Source organism: Schistocerca americana, chromosome 2 (assembly GCF_021461395.2).
Source record: "Schistocerca americana isolate TAMUIC-IGC-003095 chromosome 2, iqSchAmer2.1, whole genome shotgun sequence".
Classification (NCBI taxonomy): domain Eukaryota; kingdom Metazoa; phylum Arthropoda; class Insecta; order Orthoptera; family Acrididae; genus Schistocerca; species Schistocerca americana.
The window spans coordinates 718,223,314-718,247,312 of NC_060120.1; positions in this window are offsets into that span (position 1 = coordinate 718,223,314).

The window sequence follows — 23,999 nt, forward strand, 5'->3', positions numbered from 1 at the left end:
AACCCCTCAGCATTTTTGAGCTGCCAAGGTAAGGTGGAGACAATGGTAGTGGGAAAAAAGACAAAATGAGTCAGCGTAAGTGAGAAAGGAGAAAATGGCACTGGTATACATTGTAAATCAATGGGAGGAAAATGAGACAATGAGAGCTTTGTAGGTGGTGACAGTTAGAAGGATATGCTAATTATGAAGGTTTAACTACTTAAATGAGTTTGGAATGGTCTGTGTTAAAAGAGAGCGAATATGTTAACATGCAAATATTTTTGGTGAGAAAGGCGAAATGAGGATTCAGGCAGCTCGTTCCCCACCTTTCTGTCAGAAGTGTTCTTTTTTTTAAAGTAGAATTGATTAGCCTTTTTTATACTCCGCCATGAGCATTTTTCCGCAGCTTCGAATAGTAATCATTTAATACAAGTGCTTCAAGTTTGTTTGAGTTTGTAATTTCGGAAGAGTTAGGGCACAAAATGTTTATAGATGTAAACGAATTCAGCTGGAAAAATGCATCAAGTACATATTCCGTAATACTGGGATTATCTCCAAGGATATAACTTAACTAGCCTACTTGTAGGAATTCTTATGAGCAGTAACCATTTTCTTCCTCTGAAGCAAGTTAGTCGCACTTTTCAACCAACTGTAAGCCACTAGTGGTGAGTATCCATCCTTGTCTACTTCTGTGCGCTGCCGTAGATATTTCTCGCTGTACATACTCGAGGTTCTGGACCAGCGTATCTTTCTGATACAGTGTACTGTCACTCAAACGTTTCAGAATTAACACCTGTTGAAGAAGTGCGTTTACAAACTAATCCAGCATGTTACCACAGCTTATAAAGAATACACAGTTTTTAACTTCACCATAGTGAATTATTATTTCAAAAAAGTTAGTTTTCTCTATTTTGCGTGGTGCTCTTTAGTGGTAATTGAAAAATAAATTTTGATATGAGGAAATTAACTAGAGTGCCGTTAATTTAAAGAAGCAGCCACGTTAAAATTACCACAAGTGACAGATAAATTTACCACTATGACAGAGAAAATTAATGTTCAAATGTGTGTGAAATCTTATGGGACTCAACTGCTAAGGTCATCAGTCCCTAAGCTTACACACTACTTAACCTAAATTATCTAAGGACAAACACACACACACCCATGCCCGAGGGAGGACTCGAACCTCCGTCGGGACCAGCCGCACAGTCCGTGACTGCAGCGCCCTAGACCGCTGGGCTAATCCGGCGCGGCAGAAAAAATGAATAATTCAAGATCTAGTCTAACCTGCTTTGATACCATGGAGTGGACTGACTGCGCACGTTGGCCGTATGCCGATCATTAATATTATGCGTTAGGCACAGAAGTGCTGCCCGATTCACAGATCGGCTTAACAGATCTCAGGGACACTCGAGTGGCTGCTACAAATTCTATCATCGATGATGTTCGACAGCGGCCAGCAAACGATAAATAGGCAATATTGCCGTTCTTCTAGCTGAAATATAGAAAAACTGACAGGCAAACATAATATTGTTGAAATGAAACTTGGGTAAACAGTAACAATTATTCATATATTGACAATACTTTCATATAGGTAAGTACTTTACACACCTTGAAAATATCTTTCAAGTACTACTGCCTATTACAAAATCATTCGAGAGAGCCATCATTAACAGAGTGCGGTCGACAAGAGCGCAGAAATCAATAGAGACGGGGGCCTAAGGTGAGTGAGACATATCGATAGCGAGCGAGCCTGAGGGCGCTCGTGTTTATATACAAGCAGTTAACTGAAAGCTGCTGTACTGTAATTTTTCCTCAGCCTCTTCGTGTTCTGGAATCCCCTTGCGTCGAAAAATGTTCGAGAGACTTCGCTGCTCTCCTTTCCGGCGCGGCTGTTCACACAAATTTTGATTGTTGACGCCGCTTGCGCTGCGTCTGATGCATTATTTGTCAATAAAGGAATACAGTTGCTCTCTTTCGCTAATTTTAACATCTGTGTGCTCTCTCACATATTAAGAATTATAATTTTACATTATAAGAAAATTTGAAGACAATACACGGAATTAATACAAAAATACAGCGTTTCTTACGTAGGTTTACATTTTATTTACATATAAGAAGAAACATTTCAGTAGCCTCAGATCTGAACAATAACTGTGTTTAAAAACATTTGTTGGCTTTGTTCCGTTTCAAGTTACGCTTGACCGAGGTTTTATTTATTTTGGGCGTTTAAATAAACCACTTCTATGGTTGATTGCTGAAGTCATTACAGTGCGATCGGATCGTACAAAGAAACAGAGAAGTGCCGTAAATCGTCAGCGTTTCTCGTTTTCAGTATTTGATTAGCTGACCGTGCCACACAGGGCTGTCGTTCGGCCTCTCCATCAATCACAGAATAATTTAGTGTTGCCAGTACATCAATTAATGCCTTTTGGGCCATTTCGGCTGTCGTATTAATCACTTGGTGTGACAGCTGAAAATAGCTCCTGGCATTTTGCTGACAAGTATTACGAAAGGTGAAAGAGGATATGCAAAGTAACACAATCGAAGTGTATTGTAGCTCTCAAAACGCCGTCGAAGTGTCGCTATAGATTTCTCTTGTCGACGTTCGGATACGTGTCACAACAGTCTGAAAATAACTACCCGTCAGTTGGATCTATAATTTTATTTATTTATTTATTTATGCATTTATTTTACCTGGCAAGATTAGGGCCTTCAGGCCCTCTCTTACACCTAACCAGGCATACTCAGATTCAACAAATTTCAGTGTCTACAGAAAATTAGGACATATAACATGTTATACAGTATTAATGTTAAAGAAAAAAAATAGAGATTATAAAAGTAGTACAATGATAATTATAACAATCAAGAATAATAAAAACAATAATAATAATGATATAACTTCAACAGCTATTTGTTCCACGACTGAATAAAATTTTAATCAGTTGAAACTCGCTGGTATTTTGTTTATTTAATGACATATTTTAGACTTGACTCTTACGAAACGAAACACACTCATCGAAAGTGTTCAGTGGGATGTTAAATGATATGCTATTACTCCGTTACGTTATAGAATTAAACCTTAAAGATACATGGTTTTGTTAATTATAAAATATTTTTGTTTAAAATGCACACCGTGATGGTGAGAATCCAGAGGTCTTACCAGAAGTTTCCCCTCTCTATACATCATATCAACACGGGTGGGTAGCATCTTTTATGCTATAAGAGGAAATATTGGAGTGATCTGTCGCTGCGATGGTGTTGTCCTGTGAGATTATAACAGCCTGCCAGCCTGAAACTCGTATCCAGTGCTGGACTCAACCCATGTGTTTTGGTCGTTGGGTAATAGCATATTTCTACACTCTAGAAAAATGTGAAATCAATATGGTAATGCTTCTATCCGTAACGCATGTACCGTTACATTGCCGTTCGGTGAAACACAGGTAAAACTATCTTAGGCTGTCTACATGAATATCTACCGTGTTCAAACCACTGTAAAGCGCATGACCGAGAATAATTCCCACGTATCAAGTTTCTCACCATTCAATTCGCGTACGGACTGAACACATGTCTAAATGCCTTCCGTCACCGGAAAATTGGCGTTTTTCGTAGATTTTCCTGATACATGCCCACGAGCCAGAGAACCCTTTGAACATACGTGGTGATACTTTTTGTACACGTTCAATATGCCTTGGCCGTTCTATTTGGTATGGGTCCTACATACCAAGATCGGACGCACGAAGTTTTGTAAGCAACCTTTTCTGTAGATTTTCTAATTGCCCACTATACTCTCACTGAACCGATGCTTGCAGTGTGATTTATCTACAGCTAATCCTAAAACCGTAACACTCTGGCAGTACTAGCATGCTGAAAAGTGATGCCTCGGATCTTTTTTATATAAAAACTCAGAGCTTTTAACATTCTACATCTTTATTTATTTTTGACGTAGTCGCTCTGGTGAAAAGCACATATCTCCAGACGAGTGAAACGTTTGCAGCCCCTGTAGAATATTTTACTCCGCGAACAGAGACACAAACTTATCTCTGCTTGCACCGCTACATCATTATCAAAGTGTCGTTCTCCAAGGTGTTCTCTAAGATTGGAAACAGATGAAAATCGGATGGAGCTAAGTCGGGACTGTATGGAGAGTGGTCGATGACAGTCAACACAAGGCATCGTGTGTGGTCTAGTATAGTATTGTCAAGCTGCAGGTGAGGGTGCTTCATGTGAGAATGAATTCTTCGAATTTGAAACGCAAATACAACACGCTGTTTTCCCACACACCGACTTATTTACGTTACGCACCATCCTGTTACACGCTACAATTCGGAGCTCTCTACCGGCAAAGGGTTGCAATTATGTCGACGTGAAGAATCAAGATGTAGGATGTCAGTTAAGTTTGTATTATTTTTTAAAAGTTTTCACATGAACTATTCGGTCGCATTGCTTTTCAGTAAGCCCTTGTGTGCTGACTCAACATATTCAGAAAATAAGATGTTACTATTAGACCTAATATTGTCAACCAGCTCATTAATATATCACATGAACAGCACAGTTCCCTTGTTGACGCCTGAAGTTATTTCTACTGCTTTAGGCGAGATTCCATCAAGATATCACGCTCCGGCCTCCCTGCCAAGAAATCATCAGTCCAGGGGCAAATTTTCTTTGATACCACACCTGAGCGTACTTTTGTTAATAAATGTTGTTGCAGTACAGAGCAAAATGGTTTTCAGAGATCAAGACATACTGCATCCACCTCGATACCTAGATCTATGGTTTTTAGGCTATTATGTTTGAAAAGCGCGCGTTGGATTTCGCATGATCGTTGTTTTCAGAATCCATGTTGGTTAGTGAGGAGCAAGATATTCTGTTCGAGATCCCTGTCTGAGCTCAGAATACATTCTACAATACAAGAAAAGCTGTATGTCAATGGGGCTGAACCGTAGCTCTGTGGATCACTTGTGCTACCCGCCTTGTGGTCTATTGCTGTTTGTTCCTTCTGCCAATTTTTGTTCAAGGTATTTACGGTAGTCTACGGTTGAAATTCGAGCTAGAGCAGCTGCAAAATCTATATAGAATACTGGAGCTTAATTTTAGCGACTGCCAATAATATACAGGGTGGTCCATTGATCGTGACCGGGCCAAATATCTCACGAAATAACCGTCAAACGGAAAAAACTACAAAGAACGAAACCTGTCTAGCTTGAAGGGCCAGATGGCGTTATGGTTGGACCGCTAGATGGAGCAGCCACAGGTCAAACCGATATCAACTGCGTTTTTTTTAAAATAGGAACCCCCATTTTTATTACATATTCGTGTAGAAAGTAAAGAATTATGAATGTTTCAGTTGGACCACTTTTTTCGCTTTGTGATAGATGGCGATGTAATAGTCACAAACATATGGCTCACAATTGTAGACGAACAGTTACTAACAGGTAGTTTTTTTAAATTAAAATACGGAACGTAGGTACGCTTGAACATTTTATTTCGGTTGTTCCAATGTGACACATGTACATTTGTGAACTATTATTTCTGAGAAGGCATGTTTTCAGGCGTTGTCGGTGGATCACGATAGCAAATATCCTTCAACTTTCCCCACAGAAAGAAATCCAAAAACGTCAGATTCGGTGAACGTGTGGGCCATGGTATGGTACTTCGACGGTCAATCCGTTGTTGTTGTTGTGGTCTTCAGTCCTGAGACTGGTTTGATGCAGCTCTCCATGCTACTCTATCCTGTGCAAGCTTTTTCATCTCCCAGTACCTACTGCAAACTACATCCTTCTGAATCTGCTTAGTGTATTCATCTCTTGGTCTCCCTCTACGATTTTTACCCTCCACGCTGCCCTCCAATACTAAATTGGTGATCCCTTGATGCCTCAGAACATGTCCTACCAACCGATCCCTTCTTCTGGTCAAGTTGTGCCACATACTTCTCTTCTCCCCAATCCCATTCAATACTTCCTCATTAGTTATGTGATCTACCCATCTAATCTTCAGCATTCTTCTGTAGCACCACATTTCGAAAGCTTCTATTCTCTTCTTGTCCAAACTATTTATCGTCCATGTTTCACTTCCATACGTGGCTACACTCCATACAAATACTTTCAGAAATGACTTCCTGACACTTAAATCAATACTGGATGTTAACAAATTTCTCTTCTTCAGAAACGCTTTCCTTGCCATTGCCAGCCTACATTTTATATCCTCTCTACTTCGACCATCATCAGTTATTTTGCTCCCCAAGTAGCAAAACTCCTTTACTACTTTAAGTGCCTCATTTCCTAATCTAATTCCCTCAGCATCACCCGACTTAATTAGACTACATTCCATTATCCTTGTTTTGCTTTTGTTGATGTTCATCTTATATCCTCCTTTCAAGACACTGTCCATTCCATTCAAATGCTCTTCCAAGTCCTTTGCTGTCTCTGACAGAATTACAATGTCATCGGCGAACCTCAAAGTTTTTATTTCTTCTCCATGAATTTTAATACCTACTCCGAATTTTTCTTTTGTTTCCTTTACTGCTTGCTCAATATACAGATTGAACAACATCGGGGAGAGGCTACAACCCTGTCTTACTCCCTTCCCAACCACTGCTTCCCTTTCATGTCCCTCGACTCTTATAACTGCCATCTGGTTTCTGTACAAATTGTAAATAGCCTTTCGCTCCCTGTATTTTACCCCTGCCACCTTTAGAATTTGAAAGAGAGTATTCCAGTCAACATTGTCAAAAGCTTTCTCTAAGTCTACAAATCCTAGAAACGTAGGTTTGCCTTTCCTTAATCTTTCTTCTAAGATAAGTCGTAAGGTCAGTATTGCCTCACGTGTTCCAGTGTTTCTACGGAATCCAAACTGATCTTCCCCGAGGTTGGCTTCTACCAGTTTTTCCATTCGTCTGTAAAGAATTCGTGTTAGTATTTTGCAGCTGTGACTTATTAAGCTGATAGTTCGGTAATATTCACATCTGTCAACACCTGCTTTCTTTGGGATTGGAATTATTATATTCTTCTTGAAGTCTGAGGGTATTTCGCCTGTTTCATACATCTTGCTCACAAGATGGTAGAGTTTTGTCAGGACTGGCTCTCCCACGGCCGTCAGAAGTTCCAATGGAATATTGTCTACTCCGGGGGCCTTGTTTCGACTCAGGTCTTTCAGTGCTCTGTCAAACTCTTCACGCAGTATCGTATCTCCCATTTCATCTTCATCTACATCCTCTTCCATTTCCATAATATTGTCCTCAAGTACATCGCCCTTGTATAGACCGTCTATATACTCCTTCCACCTTTCTGCTTTCCCTTCTTTGCTTAGAACTGGGTTTCCATCTGAACTCTTGATATTCATACAAGTCGTTCTCTTATCTCCAAAGGTCTCTTTAATTTTCCTGTAGGCGGTATCTATCTTACCCCTAGTGAGATAGGCCTCTACATCCTTACATTTGTCCTCTAGCCATCCCTGCTTAGCCATTTTGCACTTCCTGTCGATCTCATTTTTGAGACGTTTGTATTCCTTTTTGCCTGTTTCACTTACTGCATTTTTATATTTTCTCCTTTCATCAATTAAATTCAATATTTCTTCTGTTACCCAAGGATTTCTACTAGCCCTCGTCTTTTTACCTACTTGATCCTCTGCTGCCTTCACTACTTCATCCCTCAAAGCTACCCATTCTTCTTCTACTGTATTTCTTTCCCCCATTCCTGTCAATTGTTCCCTTATGCTCTCCCTGAATCTCTGTACAACCTCTGGTTCTTTTAGTTTATCCAGGTCCCATCTCCTTAAATTCCCACCTTTTTGCAGTTTCTTCAGTTTTAATCTACAGGTCATAACCAATAGACTGTGGTCAGAGTCCACATCTGCCCCTGGAAATGTCTTACAATTTAAAACCTGGTTCCTAAATCTCTGTCTTACCATTATATAATCTATCTGATACCTTTTAGTATCTCCAGGGTTCTTCCATGTATACAACCTTCTTTCATGATTCTTAAACCAAGTGTTAGCTATGATTATGTTGTGCTCTGTGCAAAATTCTACCAGGCGGCTTCCTCTTTCATTTCTGTCCCCCAATCCATATTCACCTACTATGTTTCCTTCTCTTCCTTTTCCTACACTCGAATTCCAGTCACCCATGACTATTAAATTTTCGTCTCCCTTCACAATCTGGACAATTTCTTTTATTTCATCATACATTTCTTCAATTTCTTCGTCATCTGCAGAGCTAGTTGGCATATAAACTTGAACTACTGTAGTAGGTGTGGGCTTCGTATCTATCTTGGCCACAATAATGCGTTCACTATGCTGTTTGTAGTAGCTTACCCTCATTCCTATTTTCCTATTCATTATTAAACCTACTCCTGCATTACCCCTATTTGATTTTGTGTTTATAACCCTGTAGTCACCTGACCAGAAGTCTTGTTCCTCCTGCCACCGAACTTCACTAATTCCCACTATATCTAACTTCAACCTATCCATTTCCCTTTTTAAATTTCAATTCAATCCACCTGTCATGAAATATGTTATTCAATACCGCTTCAACCGCACGCGAACTACGTGCCGGACATCCATCATGTTGGATGTACATGGCCATTCTGTCATGCAGTGAAACATGTTGTAGTAACATCGGTAGAACATTACGAAGGAAATCAGCATACGTTGTACCATTTTCATTGCCATCGATAAAATAGGGGCCAATTATCCTTCCTCCCATAATGCCGCACCATACATTAACCCGCCAAGGTCGCTGACGTTCCACTTGTCGCAGCCATTTGTGGATCTTCCGTTGCCCAGTAGTGCATATTATGCCGGTTTACGTTACCGCTGTTGGTGAATGACGCTTCGTCGCTAAATAGTACGCGCCCAAAAAAATCTGACATCGTCCCGTAATTTCTCTTGTGCCAAGTGGCAGAACAGTACACGACGTTCAAAGTTGTCGCCATGCAATTCCTGCTGCATAGAAATATGGTACAGGTGCAATCGATGTTGATGTAGCATTCTCAACACCGACGTTTTTGAGATTCCCGATTCTCGCGCAATTAGTCTGCTACTGATGTGCAGATTAGCCGCGACAGTAGCTAAAACGCCTACTTGAGCATCATCATTTGCTGCAGGTTGTGATTGACGTTTCACATGTGGCTGAACACTTCCCGTATCCTTAATTAACGTAACTATTAGGCGAACGGTCCGGACACTTGGATGATGTCGTCCAGGATACCAAGCACCATACATAGCACACGCCCGTTGGGCATTTTGATCACAATAGCAATAGATCAACAGGATATCGACCTTTTCCGCAATTGGTAAACGGTCCATTTTAACATGCGTAATGTATCACGAAACAAATACCGCCCGCACTGCTGGAATGTTACGTGATACCACGTACTTATACGTTTGTGACTATTACAGCGCCATCTATCACAAAGCGAAAAAACTGGTCCAACTAAAACATTCATATTTATTTACGTACTACACGAATACGTAATAAAAAATGTTGGTTCCTATTAAAAAAACGCAGTTGATATCCGTTTGACCTATGGCAGCGCCATCTAGCGGGCCAACCATAGCGCAATCTGGTTTCCCCCTTCAAGCTAGACGAATTTCGTTTTTTGTAGTTTTTTCATTTGATGCTTATTTCGTGAGTTATTTGGCCCCATCACAATCAATGGACCAATCTGTATTCATGTCTTTGTAATGGCGTGAGAAGTAAATAGGACAGTGACTTCCTTACTGAAGGAATATTTGAAAACAGAGTTCACAATTACTGCATTTACTTTTATATCGTTAATTTGCGTTTCTGTGTCATCCGTGAGTATCTGTTTTTCTTAAAATCTCCACATAAAAATTGAATTTCTTTGTGATTTGTGAGAGGCGTTTCAATGACATTCTGTTGAAGTAGATGTCGAAAATTTGATGCAGGCACTTCATCCAGATCCCTCTATCTGTATCTTTATTTTCTGTCCTACACGTTTTGTGCAGTAGTTGCTGGTTTCTGTAGAGATTTCATACCGTGGGAGCCCTTCCCCTCATGTGCTCTCCTTTGCTAGGTTAATTTATCTTCTGAATTTGAGACATAATTCGTCTATAAGTTCATTCCCAGAGCTAATTTTTCTCTGAGGCAATGAATCAATAGCCTCTTTATCCACTTCAGTGTAAATGTAAAACTTTCTACTTGTTTAAATTGCCATTTATATTTTGGTATAACTGTCACAAAAGCTGCCTCATTATCATTGATACCAGTTTCAATGTAGTCGTCCTCAGAGAGAACAAACGTATTTTTTGCAGTTATATCCGATATATTTATGTTATGAGTGGGTTTTCGAAATATCAATTCTAAGTAGATTTTTAGAGAATCCATTTAGTATTCTTTCACAGGACATCATATGACGCACACCAGTTTCAAAACTTACTGTCCCAATGGACTATTGTCCAGGTTTAACTTTTCAGCCAAAGTTCATTATACACATCTATTACGAAATGTATCCATAGTGAAGTAGCACATCTCTTTCACCCGAAACGTAATCCTGAAAGTAAATGCATGAAAATTATTACTCATAATTATGCATTAATGTTCGATTACGGTTGTTGTTGATGTTGTTGTTGTGGTCTTCAGTCCTGAGACTGGTTGGATGCAGCTCTCCATACTACTCTATCCTGTGCAAGCCTCTTCATCTCCCAGTACCTGCTGTAACCTACATCCTTCTGAATCTGCTTAGTGTATTCATCTATTGGTCTCCCTCTACGATTTTTACCCTCCATGCTGCCCTCCAGTACTAAATTGATGCCTCATAACATGTCCTACCAACCGATCCCTTATTATAGTCAAGTTGTGCCACAAACCCCTCCCCAATTCTATTCAATACCTCCTCATTACTTATGTGATCTACCCATTTGATCTTCAGCATTCTTCTGTAGCACCACATTTCGAAAGCTTCTATTCTCTTCTTGTCTGAACTATTTATCGTCCATGTTTCACTTCCATACATGGCTACACTCCGTACAAGTACTTTCAGAAATGACTTCCTGACACTTAAATCTATACTCGATGTTAACAAATTTCTCTTCTTCAGAAACGCTTTCCTTGCCATTGCCAGTCTACATTTTATATCCTCCCTACTTCGACAATCATCAGTTATTTTGCTCCCCAAATAGCAAAACTCCTTTACTACTTTAAGTGTCTCAGTTCATAATCTAATTCCCTCAGCATCACTCGACTTAATTCGACTACATTCCATTACCATCGTTTTGCTTTTGTTGATGTTCATCTTATACTCTCCTTTCAAGACACTGTCCATTCCGTTCAACTGCTCTTCCAAGTCCTTTGCTGTCTCTGACAGAATTATAATGCCATCGGCGAACCTCAAAGTTTTTATTTCTTCTCCATGGATTTTAATACCTACTCCGAACATTTCTTTCGTTTCCTTTACTGCTTGCTCAATGTACAGATATAATAGCATCGTGGGAGAGGCTACAGCCCTGTCTCACTCCCTTCCCAACCACTGCTTCCCTTTCGTGTCCCTCGAATCTAACTGCCATCTGGTTTCTGTACAAATTGTAAATAGCCTTTCGCTTCCTGTATTTTACCCCTGCCGCCTTCAGAATTTGAAAGTGAGTATTCCAGTCAACATTGTCAAAAGCTTTCTCTAAGTCTACAAACGCTAGAAACGTAGGTTGGCCTTCCCTTAATCTTTCTTCTAAGATAAGTCGTAGGGTCAGTATTGGCTCACGTGTTCCAACATTTCTACGGAATCCAAACTGATCTTCACCGAGGTCGGCTTCTACCAGTTTTTCCATTCGTCAGCAAAGAATTCGCGTTAGTATTTTGCTGCTGTGACATCTGTCAACACCCGCTTTCTTTGAGATTGGAATTATTATATTCTTCTTGAATTCTGAGGGAATTTCGCCTGTCTCATACATCTTCCTCAGCAGATGGTAGAGTTTTGTCAGGACTGGCTCTCCCAAGGCTGTCAGTAGTTCTAATCGAATGTGGTCTACTCCCGGTCCCTTATTTCGACTTAGGTCTTTCAGTTCTCTGTCAAACTCTTCACGCAGTATCATATCTCCCATTTCATCTTCATCTACCTCCTCTTCCATTTCCATTATATTGTCCTCAAGAACATCGCCGCTGTATAGACACCCTATATACTCCTTCCACCTTTCTGCTTTCCCTTCTTTGCTTGGACATGGGTTTCCATCTGAGCCCTTGATATTCATGCAAGTGGTTCTCTTTTCTCCAAAGGTCTCCTTAATTTTTCTGTAGGCAGTATCTATCTTTCCCCTCGTGAGATAAGCCTCTGCATCCTTACATTTGTCCTCTAGCCATACCTGCTTCGCCATTTTGCACTTCCTGTCGATCTCATTTTTGAGACGTTTGTATTCCTTTTTGCCTGCTTCACTTGATGCATTTTTGTATTTTCTCCTTTCATCATTTAAATTCAGTACCTCTTCTGTTACCCAAGGATTTCTACCAGCCCTCGTTTTTTTACCTACTTCATCCTCTGCTACCTTCACTATTTCATTCCTCAAAGCTACCAAATGTTCTTCTACTGTATTTCTTTCCCCAATTCCTGTCAATTGTTCCCTTATGCTCTCCCTGAAATTCTGTACAACCTCTGGTTCTTTCAGTTTATCCAGGTCCCATCTCCTTAAATTCCCACCTTTTTGCAGTTTCTTCAGTTTTAATCCACAGTTCATAACCAATAGATTGTGGTTAGAGTCCTCACCTGCCTCTGGAAATGTCTTACAATTTAAAATCTGGTTTCTAAATCTCTGTCTTACCATTATATAATCTATCTGAAACCTTTTAGTTTCTCCAGGGTTCTTCCATGTATGTAACCTTCTTTCATTATTCTTGAACCAAGTGTTTGCTCTGATTAAGTTATGCTCTGTGCAAAATTCTACCAGGCGGCTTCCTCTTTGATTTCTTAGCCCCAATCCATATTCACCTGCTACGTTTCTTTCTCTTCCTTTTCCTACTGTCGAATTCCAGTCATGGGTGACTATTAAATTTTCATCTCCCTTCACTACCTGAATAATTTCCTTTATCTCATAATACATTTCATCAATTTCTTCATCATCTGCAGAGCTAGTTGGCATATAAAGTTGTACTACTGTAGTAGGCGTGGACTTCGTGTCTATCTTGGCCACAATAATGCGTTCACTATGCTGTTTGTGGTAGCTTACCCGCACTCCTATTTTTTATTCGTTATTAAACCTACTCCTGCATTACCCCTATTTGATTTTGTATTTATAACCCTGTATTCACCTGACCAAAAGTCTTGTTCCTCCTGCCACCGAACTTCACTAATTCCCACTATATATAACTTTAACCTATCCATTTCCCTTTTTAAATTTTCTAAGCTACCTGCCCGATTAAGGGATCTGACATTCCACGCTCCGATCCGTACAACGCCAGTTTTCTTTCTCCTGATAACGACGTCCTCTTGAGTAGTCCCCGCCTGGAGATCCGAATGGGGGACTATTTTACTTCCGGAATATTTTACCCAAGAGGATGCCATCATCAATTTGTCATACAGTAAAGCTGCATGCCCTTGGGAAAAATTACGGCTGTATTTTCCCCTTGCTTTCAGCCGTTCGCAGTACCATAACAGCAAGGCTGTTTTGGTTAGTTTTACAGGGCCAGATCAGTCAATCATCCAGACTGTTGCCCCTGCAACTACTGAAAAGGCTGCTGCCCCTCTTCAGGAACCACACGTTTGTCTGGCCTCTCAACAGATACCCTTCCGTTGTGGTTGCACCTACGGTACGGCCATCTGTATCACTGATTCACGCAAGCCTCCCCACCAACGGCATGGTCCATGGTTCATTTGGGGGGGGGGGGGGTGTATTATCGTATTGACCGTAAATAACTGGAAAGAGTAGCAACCGTAAACTGCCTAGGAGTAGCAGCCCGGAGCGATCTAAATAGGAATGGCCACAAAACACAAGTACAATAATAAGCAAATGCGAGGCCCTAAATTCATTAGAACATTCTTCTGAAAATTAGTTTCACTCACGAAAGAAGTTGCTTACAAAACACTTGTGGAATCGATTCTTAAGCATCGCTAATCAATCTCGCTCAGTCACTAAGGTGGATTAATAGAAGAGATAGAGATGATGTTACGAAGTGCGACACGTTTCATCACTGGATGGTTTGCTAAGCGCAGCAGTTCTACGATATGCACACTGAACTCGGATGGCAGAGGCGCCATACTTGAATGGAGCTCGGAGCAATTACTTCCATAACGTATCTAGGAGTATGCGTACGGAGCGATTTACAAAGAGGTGAGAAAAGTCATGGGATACCTCTTGATACCTTGTCGGACTTTCTTTTGCCCGGAATGGTGCAGCACTCGACGTGGCATGGACTCCACAAGTCGTAAGTCCCCTGCAGAAATATTGAGCCATGCTGCAACTATAGCCATCCATACTTGCAAAACTGTTGCCGGTGCAGGGTTTTGTGGAAGATCTGACCTGTCACTTACGTCCCATAAATGTTCCATGGGCTTCACGTCGGGCGATCTGGGTGGCCAAATCATTCTTTCGAATTGTCCAGAATGTTCTGACATGGCGTATTGTACCCATAAAAATTCCATAGTTGCTTGGGAACATGAAATCCATGAATGGTCGAAAATGGTCTCCTAATAGCCAAATGTAGCCACCTCCAGACAATGATCGGTTCAGTCCGATCAGAAGATTCAGGGCATTACACGTAAACACAGTCCACACCGGCGGGGTCTGCGCCACACTCTTACCCTACCACTAGCTCTTACCAACCGGGACTGATACGACCAGGCCACGGTTTTCTAGTTGTCTTGTATCCACCAGGCATGGTCACGAGCCCATTAACGAAAACTTTCACCGCACTGTCCTGACGGATTCGCTCGTCGTATGTCCACATTTACTTCTGTGGTTATTTCACGCAGTGGATACACCGGTTCCCGTAATATCACCGAAGTTAAGCGCTGTCGGGCGTGGCCGGCACTTGGATGGGTCACCATCCGGCCGCCATATGCTGTTGCCATTTATCGGGATGCACTCAGCCTCGTGATGCAAATCGAGAAAACCATCATAACGACCAAGAGAGCGGTATGCTGACCACACGCCCCTCCTACCCGCATCCTCAACTGAAGATGACACGGCGGTCAGATGGTCCCGATGGACCACTTGTGGCCTGACAGCGGAGTGCTTTTATTTCACGCAGTGTTTCTTGTCCCTTACCACTGCTAACTCTACGCAAATCCGCGGCTCTCGGTCGTTAAGTGAAGACTGTCAGCCACTGCGTTGTCTGTGGTGAGAGGTAATGCTTGAAATTTAGTATTCTCGGCACACTCTCGACGTCGTGGATCTCGGATTATTGAATTCCAAGCGATTTCCGAAATGGAATCTCCCGTGCGTCTAGCTCCAACTACCATTCCGCGGTCAAAGTCTGTTAACTCCCGTCGTGCAGCCGTAATCAGGGCGGAAAACTTTTCACACGAATCACCTGATTACAAATGACAGCTCCGCCAGTGCACTGCCCTTTAATACCTCGGGTAGCGATACTACCGCCATCTGTATATATGCATATCGCTATCCTCTTCCTTTTGTCACCTCCGTGTACACTAGGTTCACCTCACAAAACTGATGGCAGGAAAGTCGAATGTCAGACTATGATTGATTGGAAGATTAATCAGGAAACTTAGCCCATCTACAAAAGAGGTAACTTACAGGCCCTCGTTCGACCAATATTTGAATATTGCTTATCAGTATCGGATTCATACTAAAAAGGATTGATAGAGGAACTAGGGAAGGTCTAAAGGAGAGCACCGCGATTCGTTACAGGTTCGTTTAGTAATCACAAAATCGCTACAAAGATGGCTAAGCAGCTCCAGAGACAGACGCTACTAGTGAACAAGCGTTCTGTATCACGGTGTGGTTTACTGTTAAATTTCCGGATACGTACCGGTACGTTCCTAGAAGAGTTAACAAAAAAAATGGTCCAAATGGATCTGAGCACTATGGGACTTAACATCTGAGGTCATCAGTCCCCTCGAACTTAGACCTACTTAAACCTAACTAACCTAAGGACATCACACACGTCCATGCCCGAGGCAGGATTCGAACCTGCGACCGTAGCGATCGTGTGGTTCCAGACTGAAGCGCCTATAACCGCTCGGCCACACCGGCCGGCGAAGAGTTAACAAATATATTACTTCCTCATACGTATATGTCGTGGAAAGATCATGAAGAGAGTCTCGATCCCACACTGAGGCTTACTGGCAATCGTTTTTTCCGCGAATTATTCACGACTGGTAGAGAAAACTGGAACGTGACACTGTGTCACCTGCCACGCACCGCAAGGTGACTTTTGGAGTATAGATGTAGATTTAGCTGTAGGAGGGACGAACTGATCTACTGATATCTGCCACAGATTGCAGAATGGATTACATAGTACGCATACAGATGTAGACACAGAAAATGTAGTCACAAATATTCATCATTACTGTGGAAAATTAGACTTTCAGAGGATTAAAACTGAGAAAAAATGCTGCCCTAAAACCTGTGAGCTGTGTATGGATGGGTACATAGAGTATACTACACGTAGTAGATCGTGTATTTAGAAAGTATAGATCTCGTTATTTGAAGAGTTGTTTTGGCACACAGTGTGGTGAGAAAGTTCTTCAGAGCGCGCAGCATTTAAGTTCCCGGATTTGTAAGTGCATGGCTGTATCAGTTAAACCAAAGAATAAGAACTGTGCACTATCCGTGTGATACTTACGAATATAAACCTTATCTGCCCCCGGCCGAATAGCGTCGGACTATTATCCACCTTGATACAGCTAGAGAAATTATTTTTCAACCAAAAACATTTTTATTTGTTTTTCCCATTTATATTGATAGTGAAAATGGATATCGATTCTACCTTTAAATGAGCCGAAATATTTATTGCTTTCGTTTGTGCGTCAGAAAAAGTGATTTGGCTGTTTTCTCTAGGTCTCCATACGCGGACGTACACTCGATGCGTTTCGATTCAAACTAAACGGTGATATGAAGTAATAAATCGTTCCATAATATTAGGTTCGTTGATGTTTATTAAAAAACAAAACCCAGTAACCTAAAAGAAACTTAAAAAGAAAATTATGTGAGTTGCTTAGTATGAAGGTTTAAGATTCCTGCGTGTTCAAAGCAGATATTGGCCCAACCGAAGCAATGTAATGTGCCATAATTTCTGTTCATCAGCTGAGCAAAAGCATATGAAAGATTATGAAAGGTTAAGGTCTACACGCTTGTATCCAACCGATTGTTGTAATTATGCCACATAAGCGCTTTGCGAGTGATAGCAAGAAATGTGAAATTGTGCGCTGAGACCAAAACTGCTTACCAACGCAAAAAATAAGTAACAGATACTTAGGGCGCCACTGAAACCGTAGTTTCCACTTGTCATTAATTAACAGCAAGTGTGAAATCAGAAGCGAAAGAGTATAAAATACATTTATATCAAAGTGTTTTAAAAAAAACTTCTGCCGGAACCGTCTTAGTTGACTGTCAGCTTCGTTTTAAAATAAGAACTTTTCAGTTTGAAGTATGAGGAAGCAGTGATTAAACTCACGAAAAATATCTGAAAAAATGTTGCTCCGTTAGTAGAAATCTGTCAGAGTTGATTTTGGTGAAATGTTTGTTCATAAATAACTCTGGCATGTCGCGAAAGGAAGAGATTTCATAGTGGATGCACGTTCGACCTGCATCCGTATTATCTAAATGCCTGTCAGCGAAGCAGCTGTTGACAATTCCCGCGGCCATCGATCATCCCATTGTACTGGCACGTCTGACGACGTGTGTTTAAACCTACCTGCGTTGATGTTACAACTGCGGAAACTGGAGGGGACTAGTTACCACTGAGGAATTCGCTTTCTAATTACCGAAGAAAACTGTTCCACGCATTGTGACAGCCGCTAGATGTACGGTTCGCACATATTGTGTTTGATCAGCTGCTCCCTCCCTCCTCCCCTCTCCCCAAAATCCCACCTAAACCTATGTATCTAGGTAAAACTGAATGTTGTTGTTACTTCTCTGGTACGCACACAAGCCCCAAAAGGAGTGTTTTTCCGAGGAACCACGTTCTACTCTCATGGCGTTTCTCATGATCTGAAAAGTATTCATGGGTAAATATAACAGCAGAAATGTAGCAGTGTTCTTGCAAGTATACACATGTTGAAATCAAGATACAGTTGCTTCGATACAAGAAATATAAATGTTATGTATTCTAACGATTATGCGTAAATGACAATGCATGTTTAGTTCTGCACTCTGTCCTCAAACATTTAGCCTTACTTACAGTATCCAGTGGTTCATTAGTTCATAGGGCTCGCTCTTATTAAAATTAATGCAGCCTCCACAGAGCTCAATATATTTGTTCTGTCGAGATAGTACTATCTTCGCTTACTCGGAGGAGGAAAGCTAGCTACTCTTCGTAATAAACTTTTTTCATTAGTCTCTTGACTGGTTTTATGGCGCCCGCCACGCTCCTCCTGTAACCTCCTCCCCCCCCCCTCCCTGCCCGCCTCATAGTACCCACAAGGGAACCTCCCCATCGCACCCCCCTCAGATTTAGTTATAAGTTGGCACAGTGGATAGGCCTTGAACAGCTGAACACAGCTCAATCGAGAAAACAGGAAGAAGTTGTGTGGAACTATGAAAAAAATAAGCAAAATATACAAACTGAGTAGTCCATGCGAAAGACAGGCAACATCAAGGGGCGTGCGAGCTCAGGAACGCCGTGGTCCCGTGGTTAGCGTGAGCAGAGTGAAAAATTTATTTTCAGACAATTACTATCCGTCCGTCCGTCCGTCCGTCCGATGCGAGGTAACTGCGCCGTAGTATGGGGACGCTACACCTAAACAAACATCGAAACACACTTTTTTGGGAGTGATTATCACATCCACAATAAAAACTAAATCGGGCAAGGTCGAAGAATCTTTTTACCCATTCGCCAAATGTACAAGTTAGGTTGGTCGACAACATATTCCTGTCATGTGACGCACATGCCGTCACCAATGTCGTATAGAATATATCAGACGTGTTTTCCTGTGGAGGAATCGGTTGACCTATGACCTCGCGATCAAATGTTTTCGGTTCCCGTTGGAGAAGCACGTCCTTTCGTCTCCTAGTCGCACGGTTTTGCGGTGCAGTCGCAAAACACAGACACTAAACTTATTACAGGGATCAGAGACGTCAATGAACGAAAGTACAGATCATAACTTTGCGAACTCGACGGAATACTTGAACCAAGGACCTCTCGTTCCGCAGCTGCTCACGCTAACCACGGGACCACGGCGCTACTGAGCTCATATTATCCTTGATGTTGCCTATCTTTCGCATGGACTACTCAGTTTGTATATTTTGCTTATTTTTTTCATAGTTCCACACAATTTCTTCCTGTTTTCTCGATTGATCTGTATTCAGTTTTTCAAGGCCTATCCACTGTGCCAACTTATAACTAAATCTGAGGGGGGTGCGATGGGGAGGTTCCCTTGTCAGTCGAGCTGTCTGTTGCATAGACTGCACCTTCTTGCTCCCCCCTCCCCCTCCTCCTTCTCCACCGCCCACTAGTGCCATGGAAGTTAATCCAAAAGGGTATCCACACGTGTTTTATCATCCTCATCCTTATTGTAGTTCCTGCTTCACACATAATCCTTTACTATCAGTTTCTGGGAAAAACCTCATTTTTTATCATCCTGCCAGTCCATTTGCTTTTCTGCATGAGTTTCTAACAACAGATATCAGATGATTCGATTTTTTTTTATCATTCAGTTTTTCCACAGCACACGACCCACATCCGTATCATATCATGCTCTAGATGTACATTATCAGATGCTATTTTCCCAAGTAAGGCTTGCGTTTGATGTCTGTGGACTTCTTTCGGCGGGGAGTGTTCTGTTTGTCTGTGGTTGTCCGCTTCGTATGTACTCCGTGCTTCGTCCGTCAGACGTTATTTACTTCTAAAAGAACAGAAATACCCCACTTTGTCTACTAAGTTGTTGCAAATTTTCATTTTTATACCTTACATCGTGATGGAAGGCGAGAATATAGTCATTGTGGTGGAAATTGAAAATAAATTGCCATCTGGTTGTAATAATGGTTTTCCTTGTTGCATTATCGATTTCAGAACTTCCAGACCCATCTTCAGACGTCCCTCTTCACGTTAAGAAATATTACAGAAAATTACATTCACCACTATAATGTAATACGGTTGAGAAATCGATAAGAAAATTGAAGACAATCGCCGTAACAAGAGACCAGTTTATTTATAATTTCAACCCAAAATTTGCCGTTGCGTCTATCGCTAACCTCATTTTTATTATTCCTCAATACTTCTGTCATTCTGTGATTTACACCCGAACCATATTTCAAGTGGTGTGAACCATTCTGCCATTCAGCAGTTCCTGTACATCTTTCCTACATCTCGCACCACGTTCGTTGTCTAACGTTTTTTTCTGGTTTCACGGATTCCTTTGAAAGAATGTTGATCTGTCTGTAGTCTATCGTCCTTTTTTCTAGCACAGAGTTGGCACCTTTACTTTTCCTACCGCAAAAGTAACTGTCCTGAAACTGGTCCATGATTTTGTGGTGAGAGACGTGGATACTGAGCTGATAGGCTGATTGTGCGGTAATTCTCACAATTATCTGATATTTCTGCATTCGAGACTAGGTAGTATGAGGTTTTGTCGAATGTGCCATGCTATGTTCCCGTTTTATACATTCTACATTTCACCTTAAATAAACCTTTTGTGACCATCAGTCACCCTCAATGATTATTTATTTACGTTAAGCAATCTTTACTCCCACTATTTTATTTTGTATCATAGCAAGTAACCCTGAACTCTGTAAATTTCATTTTGTTACTGAATATTCTATGTGGTCCATGCCGACATCCATCTCATATTCTACTATATCGGAAGAAAGTTCCCCTCTGTCGTAGAGGCCCTTAGGGATTTGTTTCCACCTATTGTCTCTCTTCTCATACTTGATCGGTGGAATTCATTTCCACTACTAATGCTAAAAATCTTAGCTATTCGTTTAAAATGCACATACCTTTGCATTCAACGACGTAGTCTTCTTTCAAACTATCTCCTGATATAGAATGCAATATGCATCTGTTTACAGCCATATTGACCGTTAATCGACCATGACTGTTTTGAAAAGAAGAAATGTATTTTAAGAGACCGCAACAAGTCACAAAACGTGTTGCCTACTTAAGGCCGGCCGGACTGGCCGTGCGATTCTGGGCGCTACAGTCTGGAGCCGAGCGACCGCAACGGTCGCAGGCTCGAATCCTGCCTCGGGCATGGATGTATGTGATGTCCTTAGATTAGTTAGGTTTGATTAGTTCTAAGTTCTAGGCGACTGATGACCTTAGAAGCTATGTCCCATAGTGCTCAGAGCCATTTGAACCATTTGAGCCTACTGAAGTTATTTAATAAATCAATATCTTTCGAGACAAAAGCATAGTTTTCAAGCTACATTGGCAATAAAACATTTAGCGGAAGTACACATAGATTTTAATGTTGCTTTGTGGGGCCCCAGCAGTATTCGGACATGGGCGCTGCCACCCCAAAGTACCATTTCCCAAGACGGCAGCCGTGACGCCAATAAAGATGGCGGATTTTGGGCGGAAGTTTGAATTTTGGCGGGAAGGTAGGTCAATTGGGCTACTTCCACTAACCTAACACCCGTCCCCTCCTATCCCCTCCCCAAGAAAATGGCAAGAAGTTCAAACTTCATCAGGATAATGCAAAACACCTCTATTAACCTAAGAAAAACGGGGGGTAGATAGGTCAACTGGGCTACCTCCACTAACCTAAGTCACCTGACTGCCACCACTTCCTAGAGATTGGCGGGAAGTCTGAATTTTGGAGGGAAGATAGGTCAATTGGGCTATCTCTACTAACCGAAGAAAAAGGCAGGAAAGAAAGGGCACTTGGAGTACCTCCATCAACCTAAGTCACCAATCCACTACCTCACCCTAGGAAATGGTGGGGAGAGGACTGGACCAGTGCTGAACATAAGTGTTTATTTTGCATGCACCAATCTTTATTTAATCCATTTGATGCAGTACAGCCATCCAGTGTGTTCACCACGAGGTCTGGACTCGAACCGACATAGTACACATTCCTCCAACCAGAGAGCCCCCTCACCCATGACATAATCCAAGATGGTGGTCTGGTGGTGGAGAGGAAGGCACTCATAACAGGAAATTCAAGTGGTATATTGTTTATTCATATAAATATCAGGTCTTGTAAGAAGTAATTACATGAAGCACACATGTTGCATAATTGAATGTTTGGCACTGTACTCTGGGTGTCTTAACCTAACGTTTGGCCCTTTGTTGGCACTTAACCTATTGTTTGATAAAGTGGTTTTCCATGTCACCACCATTTGCTTAAACTATTCTACCGCCTTTAATACCATATTAAGTAATTAGTTATGTCCTCTCACCATTCTCTGGTACACTTTTCGAATTTCACAAGCTTCTGAAGGTGATTTCTAGCGCGTTCTTCTTTGTCATCCATCCCCTTAAATTGTTGTACTGCGTTTTACACAAATATTATGCAAATTAACCTAGTGTTCTGCACTTAACTTGCTGTTCTGAGCCATGTTACTGACTCACGCACGCCCTCCCTTAACTATTGTACCGCTAACACCACACTGATATAAAAAATTAATGCAAACTAACTAAATTGATATTTTTCACATGTACGGGGTAGTTTTCTTTTTAATTCTCAGGATTGTATTTGTCAGTGAAATCCATGGAATACAGTTAAAACGAAAGATCGCTAGTGAAAAACAAATCCTGACACTTGATGCCCGATGCTGTCGTCGCCCCCCACCACAGCCGCCGCCACCACCGCTGTCCTCGTCCCCGACTCCATCATGGCAGTAGTTGCCACAGTATCGCTGTGGTGTCCGTGGACTGCCCTCCCTCAGGCTACCGGGTTAGGGCTGCAGCAACCAGGCTGCTCGCAGCAGCCCGATTCTGTGGCATCTCCGCCTCTGGCTTCATGCCCTCAGCGATCATGTGAGGTACAGCACACCTCTGTCTACTTCGCCACGCATCTCCAAGGCACTCTCACTTCGATCCCATACGCAAAATGCCTCTGGGCAGCATGTGTATTTAGTTGCTGATGCTATACCTGTGGATACTGACGTCACAGATCGCGCTATAGAAATCTGTTCCTGAATAGCAAAGGTTGCTTTATCCCTAGCAATCCTAACAGAACATATGAGGTGTGTCCAGCTGTGCTTCCCTGCCCCAGCATGACTGATACCTCACCACGAAACGTCGGCATGGTGACTCACCATCTAAAAGCATCTCAACACTATTCTGACATCACATGGTCATGTAAAATAAGAGCCAAGTCAACCTCTCGGAAATTGTGTAGTGTCCCAGAAATAGTTAATGGTCGCTTTTGTAGTTTTTATTATGTCTGAGCTTGTCTGCTTGGTAATTCTTGTCCTAACACAACCCATTTACGAAAATAGCACAGAATAACGCTGAATGCATTCCTTCTGATAGACCTAATGTGGCACTCTTTCCATCATGTCTTACCCTTCCTACTCTCAACGTACACAAACGTTCTCACTGCTTTGTAGAGACTCCTATATCCTAGCACAAAGAATGTCTTGTGAAATGAATTGAGCGGTACGATTAGCTCTTTTCGAATTTGCCCTCTGAACTACTGATGCTGCTGATGTAGAAGCACCATCCACCTTTTTTTTCTTTCTGCAGACCAGATTTTCTGTGGTTATTTAACACAGATCGCCATATTGCATAGGCAATTAGTCCTTACGAACTAACCTACATATCGTCAAATATGGAAAGACTCTTACACTGCTCAATTACACTGCTCTCCCACCAATGACAAGGGTCTGAATATTAGAACATGAAACCGATCTCCGGCCCATCAGTAACTCACTGTGTGCCATAGATATCGGCAAATAAGGAAAGACTCCTACTTGTTTACACTGGTCTCTCACCGAGGACAGGAGCTTGAATA